At 44.0% G+C, this 15,982-nt stretch overlaps 1 long non-coding RNA gene across 1 annotated transcript; it reads left to right on the top strand.

Moving 5' to 3' along the window:
- The first annotated feature begins 13,017 nt into the window (after nt 1-13,017).
- Nucleotides 13,018-13,511, top strand: LOC139023545 (uncharacterized). Its single transcript, XR_011474678.1, has 2 exons — nt 13,018-13,344; nt 13,393-13,511. It is a non-coding gene; the product is annotated as an uncharacterized lncRNA (long non-coding RNA).
- The last annotated feature ends 2,471 nt before the right edge of the window (nt 13,512-15,982 follow it).

Genomic DNA, 15,982 nt, shown 5'->3' with positions numbered 1-15,982 from the left:
ACACAATAAGAATAACAATAACGAGGCTATATACAGGGGCACCGGTACTGAGTCAGTGTGCGGGGGTACAGGTTTAGTTGAGATAATTGTAGGTGGGGTTGAAGTGACTGCATAGATTATAAACAGCGAGTAGCAGCAGTGTACAAAAAGGGAGGGGGGGGGGGGTCAATGTAAATTGTCCGGTGGCGATTTTATTAATTGTTATGACTTATGGCTTGGGGGTAGAAGCTGTTGAGGAGCCTTTTGGTCCTAGACTTGGCGCTTCGGTACCGCTTGCCATGCGGTAGCAGAGAAAACAGTCTATAACTTGGGTGACTGGAGTCTCTGACAATTTTATGGGATTTCCTCTGACACCGCCTATGTCCTGGATGGCAGGAAGCTTGGCCCCAGTGATGTACTGGGCCGTTCGCACTACCCTCTGTAGCGCCTTACGGTCAGATACGGAGCAGTTGCCATACCAGTCGGTGATGCAACCAGTCAGGATGCTCTCGATAGTGCAGCTGTAGAACCTTTTGAGGATCTGGGGACCCATGCATAAATCTTTTCAGGCTCCTGAGGTGGAATAGGTTTTGTCGTGCCCTCTTCACGACTGTGTTGGTATGTTTGGACCATGATAGTTCATTGGTGATGTGGACACCAAGGAACTTGAAACTCTCGACCCGCTCCACTACAGCCCTGTCAATGTTAATAGGGGCCTGTTCTGCCCGCCTTTTCCTGTAGTCCACGATCAGCTCCTTTGTCTTGCTCATATTGAGGGAGTGGTTGTTGTCCAGGCACCACACTGCCAGTTCTCTGACCTCCTCCCTATAGGCCGTCTCATTGTTGTCGGTAATCAGGCCTACCACTGTTGTCGTCAACAATGATTTTCCTTTTAATGCATTTCCTTTTAACCTGAACATTGCTGGCAATGACATAGCAGATGATGGGATTAGCTGAGGAGAGGAGTGCACATTATGGCCGAGCTGCAGAGATCTGACTGGACATCCATGATGCTGCTGCTGGACACTGGACCTGTACCTCACTGGGAGTCCTCACTGGGAGGAGGAAGTACATCATTTAGAGAACAGATAAATGCATTCCTCCCCTCCCATCATCATCATCTGCTGGCCACAATAACTAAAGTCTGGGTGGCAGGTAGCCAATCATTTGGAGCGTTGGGCCAGTAACCAAAAGGTTGCTGGTTCAAATACCAGAGCCGACAAGGTGAAAAAATCTGTTGATGTGCACTTGAGCAAGACTCTTCAACCTAATTTGCTCCAGGGGTTTTGTAATACTACCTGAGTGGTGCAGCGGTCTAAGGCACTGCATCTCAGTGCTAGAGGCGTCACTACAGACCCTGGTTCGATTCCAGGCTGTATCACAACCGGCCGTGATTGGGAGTCCCATAGTGCGGCGCACAATTGGCCCAGCGTCGTCCGGGTTTGGCCGGGGTAGGCCGCCATTGTAAATAAGAATTTGTTCTTAACTGACATGTCTAGTTAAAAGGTTAAATAAAAATATATTATGGCTGACCCTGTAAAACAACACATTTCACTGAACCTATCTGTCACGCCCTGGCCTTAGTATTCTTTGTTTTCTTTATTATTTTAGTTAGGTCAGGGTGTGACATGGGAAGTTTGTGTGTTTTGTCTAGTTTAGGGTGTGTGTATTGTTTAGGGGGTTTTGTATAATGGATGGGGTTGTGTTCAGGAGAGAAGTTTAGGAAAGTCTATGGTTGCCTGGTTTGGTTCTCAATCAGAGACAGCTGGTGATTGTTGTCTCTGATTGGGAGCCATATTTAAGGCAGCTATAGGCTTTAGGTGATTGTGGGTAATTGTCTATGTTCTATGTTGCATGTGACTTAGTTCGTTTTAGCTTCACGATCGTTTGTTTGTTGTTCGTTTATAAGTGTTTGTTTTTTCTTCATTAAAAGAAGATGGCTTTCTTTCACGCTGCGCCTTGGTCCACTCATTCACCCATAGACGATCGTGACACTATCTGATGTACAGTGCATTCGGAAAGTATTCAGAGCCCTTGACTTTATCCACATTTTGTTTACGTTACAGCCTTATTCTAAAATGCAATAAATAAAACAATTTCCTCATCAACCTCCCTAAGTTTGCCTTACTCACCGCTTTAGCACACTCTGCCAACCCTGATGTCCTTGCCGTGTCCGAATCCTGGCTTAGGAAGGCCACCAAAAATTCTGGGATTTCCATACCCAACAATAACACTTTCCGTCAAGATAGAACTGCCAAAGGGGGAGGAGTTGCAATCTACTGCAGAGATAGCCTGCAAAGTTCTGTCATACTTTCCAGGTCTATGCCCAAACAGTTCGAACTTCTAATTTTAAAAATTAATCTCTCCAGAAATAAGTCTCTCACTGTTGCCGCCTGCTACCGACCCCCCTCAGCTCCCAGCTGTGCCCTGGACACCATCTGTGAATTGATCGCTCCCCATCTTAGCTTCAGAGTTGTTCTGTTAGGTGACCTAAACTGGATATGCTTAACACCCCGGCAGTCCTACAATCCAAGCTTGATGCCCTCAATCCTCACACAAATCATCAAGGAACCCACCAGGTAACAACCCTAAATCCGTAAACATGGGCACCCTAATAGACATTATCCGACCAACCCTGCCCTCCAAAATACACCTCTGCTGTCTTCAATCAAGATCTCAGCGATCACTGCCTCATTGCCTGTATCCGCCACGGGTCCCGCGGTCAAACGACCACCCCTCATCACTGTCAAACGCTCCCTAAAACACTTCTGCGAGCAGGCCTTTCTAATCGACCTGGCCGGGTACCCTGGAAGGATATTGACCTCATCCCGTCAGTTGAGGATGCCTGGTCATTCTTTAAAAGTTACTTCCTCACCATATTAGACAAGCATGCTCCTTCAAAAAATGCAGAACCAAGAACAGATATAGCCCTTGGTTCACTCCAGACCTGACTGCCCTCGACCAGCACAAAAACATCCTGTGGCGAACTGCAATAGCATCGAAGAGCCCCCGCGATATGCAACTGTTCAGGGAAGTCGAACCAATACACGCAAGTCAGTCAGGAAAGCAAAGGCCAGCTTTTTCAAGCAGAAATTTGCATCCTGTAGCTCTAACTCCAAAAAGTTCTGGGATACTGTAAAGTCCATGGAAAACAAGAGCACCTCCTCCCAGCTGCCCACTGCACTGAGGCTAGGTACACGGTCACCACTGATAAGTCCGTGATAATCGAAAACTTCAACAAACATTTCTCAATGGCTGGCCATGCCTTCCTCCCTGCGACTCCAACCTTGGCCAACAGCCCCACCCCCCCCGCTGCTACTCGCCCAAGCCTCCCCAGCTTCTCCTTTACCCATATCCAGATAGCAGATGTTCTGAAAGAGCTGGAAAACCTGGACCCATACAAATCAGCTGGGCTTGACAATCTGGACCCCCTATTTCTGAAACTGTCCGCCGCCATTGTCGCACCCCCTATACCAGCCTGTTCAACCTCTCCTTCGTATCATCTGAGATCCCCAAGGATTGGAAAGCTGCCGCGTCATCCCCCTCTTCAAAGGGGGAGACACCCTGGACCCAAACTGTTACAGACCTATATCCATCCTGCCCTGCCTATCTAAGGTCTTCGAAAGCCAAGTCAACAAACAGATCACTGACCATCTCGAATCCCACCGTACCTTCTCCGCTGTGCAATCCGGTTTCCGAGCCGGTCACGGGTGCACCTCAGCCACGCTCAAGGTACTAAACGATATCATAACCGCCATCGATAAAAGACATTACTGTGCAGCCGTCTTCATCGACCTGCCAAGGCTTTCGACTCTGTCAATCACCATATTCTTATCGGCAGACTCAGTAGCCTCGGTTTTTCTAATGACTGCCTTGCCTGGTTCACCAACTACTTTGCAGACAGAGTTCAGTGTGTCAAATCGGAGGGCATGTTGTCCGTCCTCTGGCAGTCTCTATGGGGGTACCACAGGGTTCAATTCTCGGGCCGACTCTTTTCTCTGTATACATCAATGATGTGCTCTTGCTGCGGGCGATTCCCTGATCCACCTCTACGCAGACGACACCATTCTATATACTTCCGCCCTTCCTTGGCACTGTGCTATCTAACCTCCAAACGAGCTTCAATGCCATACAACACTCCTTCCGTGGCCTCCAACTGCTCTTAACGCTAGTAAAACCAAATGCATGCTTTTCAACCGTTCGCTGCCTGCACCCGCACGCCCGACTAGCATCACCACCCTGGACGGTTCCGACCTAGAATATGTGGACATCTATAAGTACCTAGGTGTCTGGCTAGACTGCAAACTCTCCTTCCAGACTCATATCAAACATCTCCAATCCAAAATCAAATCAAGAATCGGCTTTCTATTCCGCAACAAAGCCTCCTTCACTCACGCCGCCAAACTTACCCTAGTAAAACTGACTATCCTACCGATCCTCGACTTCGGGATGTCATCTACAAAATAGCTTCCAATACTCTACTCAGCAAACTGGATGCAGTTTATCACAGTGCCATTCGTTTTTTACTAAAGCACCTTATACGACCCACCACTGCGACCTGTATGCCCTATGTCGGCTGGCCTCGCTACATGTTCGTCGTCAGACCCACTGGCTCCAGGTCATCTACAAGGCTATGCTAGGTAAAGTGCCGCCTTATCTCAGTTCACTGGTCAGATGGCTACACCCCACCGCAGCACGCGCTCCAGCAGGTGTATCTCACTGATCATCCTAAAGCCAAAACTCATTTGGACGCCTTTCCTTCCAGTTCTCTGCTGCCTGCGACTGGAACGAATTGCAAAAATCTCTGAAGTTGGAGACTTTTATCTCCCTCAACAACTTAAAAAATCTGCTATCCGAGCAGCTAACCGATCGCTGCAGCTGTACATAGTCCATCTGTAAACTACCCACCCAATTTACCTACCTCACCCCCATACTGCTTTATTATTTACTTTTCTGCTCTTTTGCACACCAGTATCTCTTCTTGCACATGATCATCTGATGATTATCACTCCAGTGTTAATCTGCTAAATTGTAATTATTCGATTTATTGCCTACCTCATGCCTTTTGCCACCATTGTATATAGATTCTCTTTTTTTTCTACCATGTTATTGACTTGTTTATTGTTTACTCTCCATGTGTAACTCTGTGTTGTCTGTTCACACTGCTATGCTTTATCTTGGCCAGCGTTCGCAGTTGCAAATAGAACTTGTTCTCAACTAGCCTACCTGGTTAAATAAAGGTGAAATAAAAAAATAAAATAAAAAAATCTACACACAATACCCCATAATGACAAAGTGAAAACTGCTTTTTAGAAATATTCCACACAAGTATTAGACCATTTGGCATTAGACTCGAAATTGAGCTCAGGTGCATACTGTTTCCATTGATCATCCTTGAGATGTTTCTACAACTTGATTGGAGTCCACCTTGGGTACATTCAATTGATTTGACATGATTTAGAAAGGCACACACTGTCTATATAAGGAACCACAGTTGACAGTGCATGTCAGAGCAAAAACCAAGCCATGAGGTCGAAGGAATTGTCCGGAGAGCTCCGAGACAGGATTGTGTCGAGGCACAGATCTGGGGAAGGTAAACAACATTTCTGCAGCATTGAAGGTCCCCAAGAAACACAGTAACCTCCATCATTCTTAAATGGAAGAAGTTTGGAACCACCAAGACTCTTCCTAGAGCTGCGCGTCCGGCCAAACTGAGCAATCGGGGAAGAAGGGCCTTGGTCAGGGAGGTGACCAAGAACCCAATGGTCACTCTGACAGAGCTCCTCTGTGGAGATGGGAGAACCTCCCAGAAGGACAACCACCTCTGCAACCATCTCTGCACCAATCAGGCCTTTATGTTAGAGTGGCCATACGGAAGCCATTCTTCAGTAAAAGGCACATGACAGCCCACTTGGAGTTTGCTAAAAGGCACCTAAAGGACTCAGACCAAGAGAAACAAGATTCTCTGGTCTGATGAAACCAAGATTGAACTCTTTGGCCTGAATGCCAAGTGTCACGTCTGGAGGAAACCTTGCACCATCCCTATGGTGAAGAATGGTGGTGGCAGCATCATGCTGTGGGGATGTTTTTCAGCGGCAGGAACTGGGAGACTAGTCAGGATCGAGGGAAAGGGGAACAGAGCAAAGTACAGAGAGTTACTTGATGAAAACCTGCTTGAGAGTGCTCAGGACCTCCGACTGGGGAGAAGGTTCACCTTCCAACTGGACACAGCAAGACAACGTAGGAGTGGCATCTGGACAAGTCTCTGAATGTCCTTGAGTGGCCCAGCAAGAGCCTGGACTTGAACCTGATCGAACATCTCTGGAGAGACATCTCTGTGCAGCGACGCTCCCCATCCAACCTGATAGAGCTTGAGAGCATCTACAGAGAAGAATTTGGCACACCAAATACAGGTGTGCCAAGCTTGTAGCGTCATACCCAAGAAGACTCAAGGCTGTAATCCCTGCCAAAGGTGCTTCAACAAAGTACCTTTGGGTCTGAAAGGGTCTGAATACTTTTGCAAAAATTTCTAAAAACCTGTTTTTGATTTGTCATCATTGGGTATTGTGTGTATATAGAGGGGAAAAAAACAATTTAATCCATTTTAGAATAAGGCTGTAACGTAACAAAATGTGGAAAAAGTCAAAGGGTCTAAATACTTTGTGACAATAAAACATTTATATTTTTTGGGGTACTGGATATAGTCAGAGTACTGCAGCAGGTAGCCTAGTGGAGCGTTGGGCCAGTAAACAGAAGGTTGCTGGATCGAATCCCCGAGCTGACAAGGTAAAATGTAAAAATCTGTCGTTCAGCCCCTGAGCAAGGTAGTTAACCCACTGTTAACCCGCGCCGAAGACGTGGATGTCGATTAAGGCAGCCCCCCCGCACCTCTCTGATTCAGAGGGGTTGGGTTAAATGCCGAAGACACATTTCAGTTGAAGGCATTCAGTTGTACAACTGACTAGGTATCCCCTTTCCCTACTGCTGCAGCACAGAACATATCCCACAGGATCCCACAGCTAAAGAACTCAACATCATGTAGTAAATGCAGCCTGGTTCCTTCAGCCCTCTGGTTGAATGACCAGAATTAGTGCAATTTGTATGGCAGTCATGGTGTTTTCCAATCAACGCAACATGGAATAAGAAAAGACAAACACTGTCTGTCAATATAATCCAAAAGACTAGCTGCACATGAACAGTACCTAAGAGAGAGAGAGGATATTAAGATGGAGAGAGGGAGAGAACGAAAGAGAATGTGAGAGTGAGAAGAGTGGGACTGTAGCTCCCATTCTGGCCCTGCAGCCCAGTGGCTGAATGCACACACAGGGTTGCGTAATGGGCCTGCTCACATCACTGTGTGAAACCCAGCCAGGGCTAGTGCACATGTAGCTGAAGAGACCACTCGAAGCCTTGAGGGGAAGATAGGGAAGTGGAGTTATTTCAGAGGGCATGCACAGAATGAGACTGCCTTGTTGTGACACAATGTACTAAAAATAGCCCTATCTTAATAGGAAAAAACAGAGTGCCAGTCAAATCCTAACTGGCATGAGTAGGGGGGCAGAAGGGGGAGCTGGAGGAGGCAGAGGAGCAGGTGGGGGAGGAGCAGGTGGGGGATGAGCAGGAGGAGGCAGATGAGGAGAAGGAAGAAGAGGAAACTAAGTATTTCAGTTAAAGAGAGAAGGCAGTGAGGGCGAAGCCAAGGGCGCAGTAAACAACTGGGAGGATGTACAAGCCAAGCCACGGTGCCAGAACAGACTAGGCACAACTCAACACTAGATCAAAGGCAGTGCTTTCCCCTGACATGTCAGCTGCATTAAAACCATGATGAAATGGGTGAAATACATGAAGTAAGCCAGGAGGTATCAGGATGATTTAAGTCAGATATATTATGCTATATAATATAATGTAAAGCCTGTGGGGTCTAAAGCCTGTGTGGTAGGGTAGGGAAATTGTGGCCTGGCCAGGCCTGGTACTGTATTTTCTGCTGCACATACAGTATGACTATTAATCACCCTCAGCTACTTTTCTCTATCTATTTCCAGAAAGAGAGGCAGTGCAAAAGCCAGAGGGCAGACAATCCACAACAGCACTACACTAGACCACGTGTGGACCGTGTGGACGGTTGCGGCAGCTAGCAGTCACTGTGAATGTCACACTGTGTTAGGTTAGCTAGCCCACTGGAGGGAGGGGACCCGACAGTGATAACTGTGGGGATGGGATGAGTGTAATGGCAATCCAGAGGACACTACTGTACGCATTGCATCTTCACATCTTCATATGTGATGCTGGTTAATGCTTTAAATTGACACAGAATTTTCTATGGCAGAGAATTAGCCTTATGCGTCAATTGCAGTTACTTAACTCTTCCTCCTCATAAGCACTAAATGTACCTGATTAAATGTTAATACATTTGTAAGGTGCTCCACTGCAGTAAAGAGCATCTGCTAACTGAATGAGAGAATGGATGTAAATGTACTGGGGTTTATCTTTAGGGATAGGGGGCAGCATTTTCACTTTGGATGAATAGCGTGCCCAGAATGAACTGCCTCCTACTCTGTGCCAGATGCTAATATATGCATATTATTACTACTATTGGATAGAAAACACTGACGTTTCTAAAACTGTTTGAATGATGTCTGTGAGTATAACAGAACTCACATGGCAGGCAAAAACCTGAGAAAAAATCCAAACAGGAAATGGGAATTCTGAGGCTGGTCGATTTTCAACTCATCGCCTATTGAAATCCCGGTGGGATATGGATCTGTTTGCACATCCTACGGCTTCCACTAGATGTCAACAGTCTGTAGAACGTTGAATGAAGCTTCTCCTGTGATGTTGAGCCGGATGGGAGCTGTTTGAGTCAGTGGTCTGGCAGAGAGCCAGGTCCTGGTCATGCGCATTCCACATGATATCGACTTGCGTTCCATTACTTCTATAGACACAAAGGAATTCTCCGGTTGGAACGTTATTGAATATTTATGATAACAACATCCTAAAGATTAATTCTATACCTAGTTTGACAAGTTTATTCGACCTGTAATATAACTTTTTGAAGTTTTCATCCGACGTTCGCCTGGACCTGCACGAGCGTTTGGATATGTGCAATAAACGTGCTAACAAAAGTAGCTACTTGGACATAAATAATGGACATTATCGAACAAAACAACAATTTATTGTGGAACTAGGATTCCTGGGAGAGCATTCTGATGAAGATCATCAAAGGTAAGGGAATATTTATAGTGTAATTTCTGATTTCTGTTGACTCAAACATGGCGGAGAATTAATTTTTTCTTTTTCTTTCTGAGCGCCGTCTCACATTATTGCATGGTTTGCTTTTTCCGTAAAGTTTTTTTGAAATCTGACATAGCGGTTGCATTAAGAACAAGTGTATCTTTAATTATATGTAAAACATGTATCTTTCATCAAAGTTTATGATGAGTATTTCTGTTATTTGATGTGGCTCTCTGCAATTTCTCTGGATATTTTGGAGGCATTTCTGAACATGGCGCAAATGTAAACTGAGATTTTTGGATATAAATATGCACATTATCAAACAAAACATACATGTATTGTGTAACATGATGTCCTATGAGTGTCATCTGATGAAGATCATCAAAGGTTAGTGATTAATTTTGTGACTCCTATCTTTGGCTGGGAAAATGGCTGTGTTTTTTGGACTTGACGGTGATCTAACATAATCATATGTTGTGTTTTCGCTGTAAAGCATATTTTAAATCGGACACGATGGATAGATTAACAAGATGTTTATCTTTCATTTGCTGTATTGGACTTGCTAATGTGTGAAAGTTACATATTTCAAAAAAATATTTTTGAATTTCCCGCGCTGCCTTTTCAGCGGAATGTTGTCGAGGGGTTCCGCTAGCGGAACGTGTGTCCTAGAAAGGTTATAGTAGAAAAACACCAGCTGCATTCGAGCCCTGGAGGAAGTCATAGGGAACGACACAGTGTGTGTGTGTGTGTGTGTGTGTGTGTGTGTGGCTGTGTGTGTGTGTGTGTGTGTGTGTGTGTGTGTGTGTGTGTGTGTGTGTGTGTGTGTGTGTGTGTGTGTGTGTGTGTGTGTGTCTGTTAGACAGGGAACACACAGAGAGAGCAGGTAGAAAAGAGCATGTTTCATGTGATATCCTGTGTCAGAAGAGAGGCAGAAAACACGTTTATCTCCCTCTATCTCCCCCTTTCTCTGGGGCACTGGAGTAGAGATTTCTGCAAGGGTGTGTAGAGTGTGAGTCATCAGCAGTGCAGAGGGAGTAGAGAGGGAGAGAAAGAGAGAGAGATGTATTCTTCAAGTCCACGAGGGTGCTCAGAGCAGCAATGCAGCAAGGAAACACCCAAAATCCCAATCTAAAAGACCAATACAGTCTTATCAAACGACTGTAGCCAGATACAGTAATAATGGAGCCTGAAGGTGAGAATATGTGCAAGCTCAGAGTATATGTTACAGCACAGGGCACCATAGATCCATGGATTGGGTGATAAGAGCATCATTAGACACCACTGGGCAGGGCAGAATGAGAACTGACGCCTGTGCTCAAATGACTGTAATGAAGATAGCCCTGGTGAGTCACCACCACACGGTACACACTGCTTAGGGTACAAGTACTGTACTAGCCCTTTGTAAGTGTTTGATTTCCCTGGGAGCACAATTATTTGATAACATGATCATAGTACAGTATACAGGCAATCACATAATGGGTTACGTGCTATATTGTGAAGAATGGATTGCAACCATTGCCACCATTGCCACAGTGTCCGATTTCAAAAAGGTTTTACGAAGAAAGCACACCAAACGATTATGTTAGGTCAGAGCCAAGTCACAGAAAAAACAGCCATTTTTTTCCCAGCCAAAGAGAGGAGTAACAAAAAGCAGAAATAGAGTATAAAATTAATCACTAACCTTTGATGATCTTCATCAGATGACACTCATAGGTCTTCATGTTACACAATACATGTATGTTTTGTTCGGTAAAGTTCATATTTATATCCAAAAAATCGGAGTTTAGGCGGGACGCTACTGTCTCACTTGGCCAAAAGCCAGAGAAAATGCAGAGCGCCAAATTCAAATAAATTACTATAAAAATCTAACTTTCATTAAATCACACATGAAAGATACCAAATTAAAGCTACACTGGTGGTGAATCCAGCCAACATGTCAGAATTCAAATAGGCTTTTCGGCGAAAGCAAACGATGCTATTATCTGAGGATAGCACCATAGTAAACAAAGAGAGAAGCATATTTCAACCCTGCAGGCGCGACACAAAACGCAGAAATAAAAATATAATTCATGCCTTACCTTTGACGAGCTTCTGTTGTTGGCACTCCAATAGGTCCCATAAACATCACAAATGGTCCTTTTGTTCGATTAATTCCGTCGATATATATCCAAAATGTCCATTTATTTAGCGCGTTTGATCCAGAAAAACACCGGTTCCAACTTGTGAAACGTGACCACAAAATATCTCAAAGGTTACCTGTAAACTTTGCCAAAACATTTCAAACTACTTTTGTAATACAACTTTAGGTATTTCTTAACGTAAATTATCGATAAAATTGAAGACGGGATGATCTGTGTTCAATACAGGATTAAAACAAACTGTAGCTAGCTTTCTGGTCACGAGCCTCAAACAAACAGGACACTTCGAGTGACCCTCGTTCAAGATGGCCATACTTCTTCATTACACAAAGGAATAACCTCAACCAATTTCTAAAGACTGTTGACATCCAGTGGAAGCGGAAGGAACTGCAAGAAGGTCCCTTAGAAATCTGGATTCCCAATGAAAATCCATTGAAAAGAGAGTGACCTCAAAAAAAAAAAAAAATCTGAATGGTTTGTCCTCGGGGTTTCGCCTGCTAAATAAGTTCTGTTATACTCACAGACATGATTCAAACAGTTTTAGAGACTTCAGAGTGTTTTCTGTCCAAATCTACTAATAATATGCATATCTTATTTTATGGGGATGAGTAGCTGGCAGTTGAATTTGGGCATGCTTTTCATCCAAAATTCAGAATGCTGCCCCCTACCCTAGAGAAGTTAAGATCACTGGTGTCATGATTGGACCTTGTTTTCTTTCCGAGTTCCCAGTTGCCTTGAAAGCACCATTATCTCACCACCACTAATGAGATGGGTGTGCTTGATGCATGTCGCGTCAGAACTTCTCAAAGTCAGAGGGCGTGGTCAACAGTGTGCACCTCATCTCTGCTGTCATATCCAACCTGAATCGATATTTGGTTTTAATGCAGACGAGAGCACTGCTGAATCCAGCTACACACAGATATGACCTGGCGAAGGGAACCATGAGTTTTAATACTCTGAGGGAGACGGCAGGGTATTCCCTTTGAGTCAGGAACAAAAACTCCTCCGTAGTGACCCGTGAATGCATTGTCTGCAACATTTCGGTCACATGACAGCTGACTCAAAGGGAATAGCCTGATTTCCTGATTCAAGCGAAATGGTCAAGTGCTGCCTTTTCCCACGATATAAGTGTACTCTGTTGTTGATTTATTTTTTATTTTTTTACATTGATTTACATTTTTAAGGTTGACCACATTACAATGATTTTCAGATACAAAAAACATACAGTATATATTATTTATAATTATTTTTGGGTGGATTTTGGAAATTCTCCCACGACATAATTTTCATATCAGGCGACCCCATGCGACCCCTAGTTTGGGAACCTCTGTTTTATTGTATCACTGCGACAGGAAGATCATCATATAATAAACTGGAAGATAATGGGTCAAAAAGGTGTTTCAACCTTCTGGTCAAAAAGGTGTTTCAACCTTCTGGTCAAAAAGGTGTTTCAACCTTCTGGTCAAAAAGGTGTTTCAACCTTCTGGTCAAAAAGGTGTTTCAACCTTCTGGTCAGGTTTTCTGGAAATTGACTTGTTTTTCATATTGTCTGATTTTAACTATCCCTTTGTCTTGCTACTGCATGTCTTTTCTCTAACTTCCCATTGTCACACAAAGCTAGAGCCAGGCCTCTCAACCAGCAGTTTCATTTAGAGTGACTCATCCCTCTGTGTTTCTGTTAATGGAATTTATATGTTTAAAGTAATGATTAGAATATTCCACCCTGAAACCATATAATTGTATGAAATTGATTAGAATCATACAATTATTATTAATGATGTGTGTAGTTTAAGTCAGTAAAAGCATAATTAATGATGTGTGTAGTTTTAGTCAGAATTAGGGTAAAACAATATATCTGTACAATATAGCTTTATAGTATCTTAAACACAGACTGTCTGAGCAAAATTCGGGGCCGACCTTGCTAGGGGCCTCAGAGATTTGGAAGAGGGCAGGGAGTACTTCTCACGTCCTCCCTAATCTTGAGGGAGGACAGGGAGTGCTTCCCACTGTCTCCCTAATCTTTGTCGGCTGGGTAGTGATACAGTATGTGCGTAGGATACCTACTGTTTGTGTGTGAATGTAAGTGCGTAAGGAGCCAGTATAAAATGAATGGTTTTGTACAACGAACTAGCGCTCTCGTGAATAAACATTTTGACTATCATAGCTGGGCCTCCGTCTGTTTCATTCAACCAGAATCTTACAAACTCTGGGTTGCAGACTGAGTAGTTTAATTGAAGTGGTTTATGAACATTGAGAACATAATTCTCGTAACAGTTTCAGAGAGAGATAGACAGAGAGAGAAAGAAATAACAAAAGTACAAGCAAACACAATTCCTGGCTCTGCAAGTTTGTCATGCTATTTCATTTAGTTCTCTTACTGCTCAGCTCTGTGTTGTGCCGACTGAGACACTGTTCTGGGAAAAAGCATGATTGTTTCTTTGACTTTTCTTTTGAATGTAAATTTACATGGTCATTCACTCTATAATTTGCACACACAGACCCAACCCCACACACACCCAATCACACACAGACACAACCACACACAACCACACACACTTTCATGCTCAGAGATCATTTCACTGGAAAGCAGTATGACATCTAAGCCATCAGCTGAGTTTCAGCAGGAGAGGACAGAGAGGGGGGGATGGAATCAAAGCAAATGACCCAGAAAACAATCTTTTCTTGGTGAATTCCTGGGACAAAAAGATATCAGCACTCGAGTCATCCTGAGTCTGCCTGTCAGGACCACTCGGTCTTCACGCTCTTCCTCTGCAGTCTCCAAAGAGCAAACGTCACAAAGGAAAACGTCCAGAACCCATTGCTGTCTAGAAACTGCAGAGAGAAAAGCCTCACTGTCACAACTTCAAGAGCTTAGGAACAAAAACAATGGGCCAGCTCCCCACAACCTCTCTGAAACAACAGTGCAATAAACAAGCCAAGTAGAGCAGTAAGACTGGTAACAGTCAGGTGAACGGTTCATCTGAAAGGCTCTGAATGAATGGCTTGGTGAGCCACACACTGGAACAAAAGTAAACTCTTCAACCTTTCTCACAGTCTGTGAGCAGAGCCACAGTCAGCACAACACCTCTGATACCTGGAGTGACTATTCTTATAGTCAGCTCCTCTCTCTCCCAAGGAGAAACGCTAGCAGCCATCTTCGCCCTTTCCCTCCACCCAGACAGCAATCTAATTAAGGAACGCTAGATTGAACCCTTCCCATCTTCTGATGGCGTTAAATTAGATGTTACAGATTTGGAAAAGCAATCTAACTGTGACGTTGTGTTCTGTCTGCTGGCGATAGAGAATTGTGTAGGGTGTCTCGAGTAAGGGAGGGGTGTGTGTGAGAGAGAAAGAGTTTGCATTTAATACTGTATAGTGATGCTACACTACATGTACAGTATGTGCATACATAAGGAGAGAAAAGGTTACATGTTGAGGACTTGACATAGGAAAACCAAGGAAAATATATTGAAGTCCTCGCTGTATTTTAAAGCCATCAATCCAGCTTGGGGACCACCATCAAACACACAAAAATGTTTTATCGGCGTCACTTAATGGGAATGACCTATTTTGCTGCTACAGAAGCCCATTAAGGTTACCAACAGCATTCTCATTTCATACCAGAAGTTGTTTTTGTGAGGTGCCTGCTGTGGCTCCTACTTTTTTCTGTCTTAAGAACGTCCAGTACACTTTCACATCTATGTCTTAATATACTTTGGAGGACTTTTTTGGGACCAACAATTGATTCCCATTCAAAATCCTATTTTCCCAAACCCTTAAACCAAACCCCTAACCCCTAAGACGAAAATATCCTTTTTACAAGTGGACACACAAAATGTCCTCACGTCTCTGAATTGGAGTTTGTTTACTATTCTTGTGAGGACTTCTGGTACCCACAAATAAATGTGTACACACACACACACACACACACACACACACACAGTGTCAGATCTTCTTTGAGAGAGCAAGTACCAATATTTATGTACTGGCTGAGTCCATAAATCTTAGTGACTGGTCCAAAAATCAATGCATGCCTGCTACATATTTGAATCTGCTTATGAAGGTCACATTACTCCAGCAGAAGCTGGGAGGACGAGGCATGCAGTAGGCTAAATCACCCAGGAGCACTTTTATTTATCCTGCTCCTACATTGGCCCAGCCCCAGCTCCATTCAACCCACACTGATGCTCTACCACCAATCTCAATGTGTAAAAACCAGCCACAAATAGACTTTAACATGATAGGCCCTCTTGCCATGCTTAAGCAAGACTTTTCAGGGTTGATCCCTGTGTAACACGTGTGCATTATACACTGACTGAATAAAAATCTAAACGGAACATGTAAAGTGTTGGTCACATGTTTAATGAGCTGAAATAAAAAAATTAAAAAAATGGACATACGCACAAAAAGTTTATTTCTGTCAAGTTTTGTGCACAAATATGTTTACATCCCTGTAGTGAGCATTTCTCCTTTGCCAAGATAATCCATCCACCTGACAAGTGTGGCATATCAAGAAGCTGATTAAACAGCATGATAATTACACAGGTGAACCTTGTCCTGGGGACAATAAAAGGCCGCTTAAAAATGTGCAGTTTTGTCACAACACAATGCCACAGATGTGTCAAGTTTGGAGG

This window comes from Salvelinus sp. IW2-2015, linkage group LG33, assembly GCF_002910315.2.
Source record: "Salvelinus sp. IW2-2015 linkage group LG33, ASM291031v2, whole genome shotgun sequence".
Lineage (NCBI taxonomy): Eukaryota > Metazoa > Chordata > Actinopteri > Salmoniformes > Salmonidae > Salvelinus > Salvelinus sp. IW2-2015.
The sequence above is the reverse complement of the archived record's forward strand: the minus strand, read 5'-3'. Positions and strand labels throughout refer to the sequence as shown.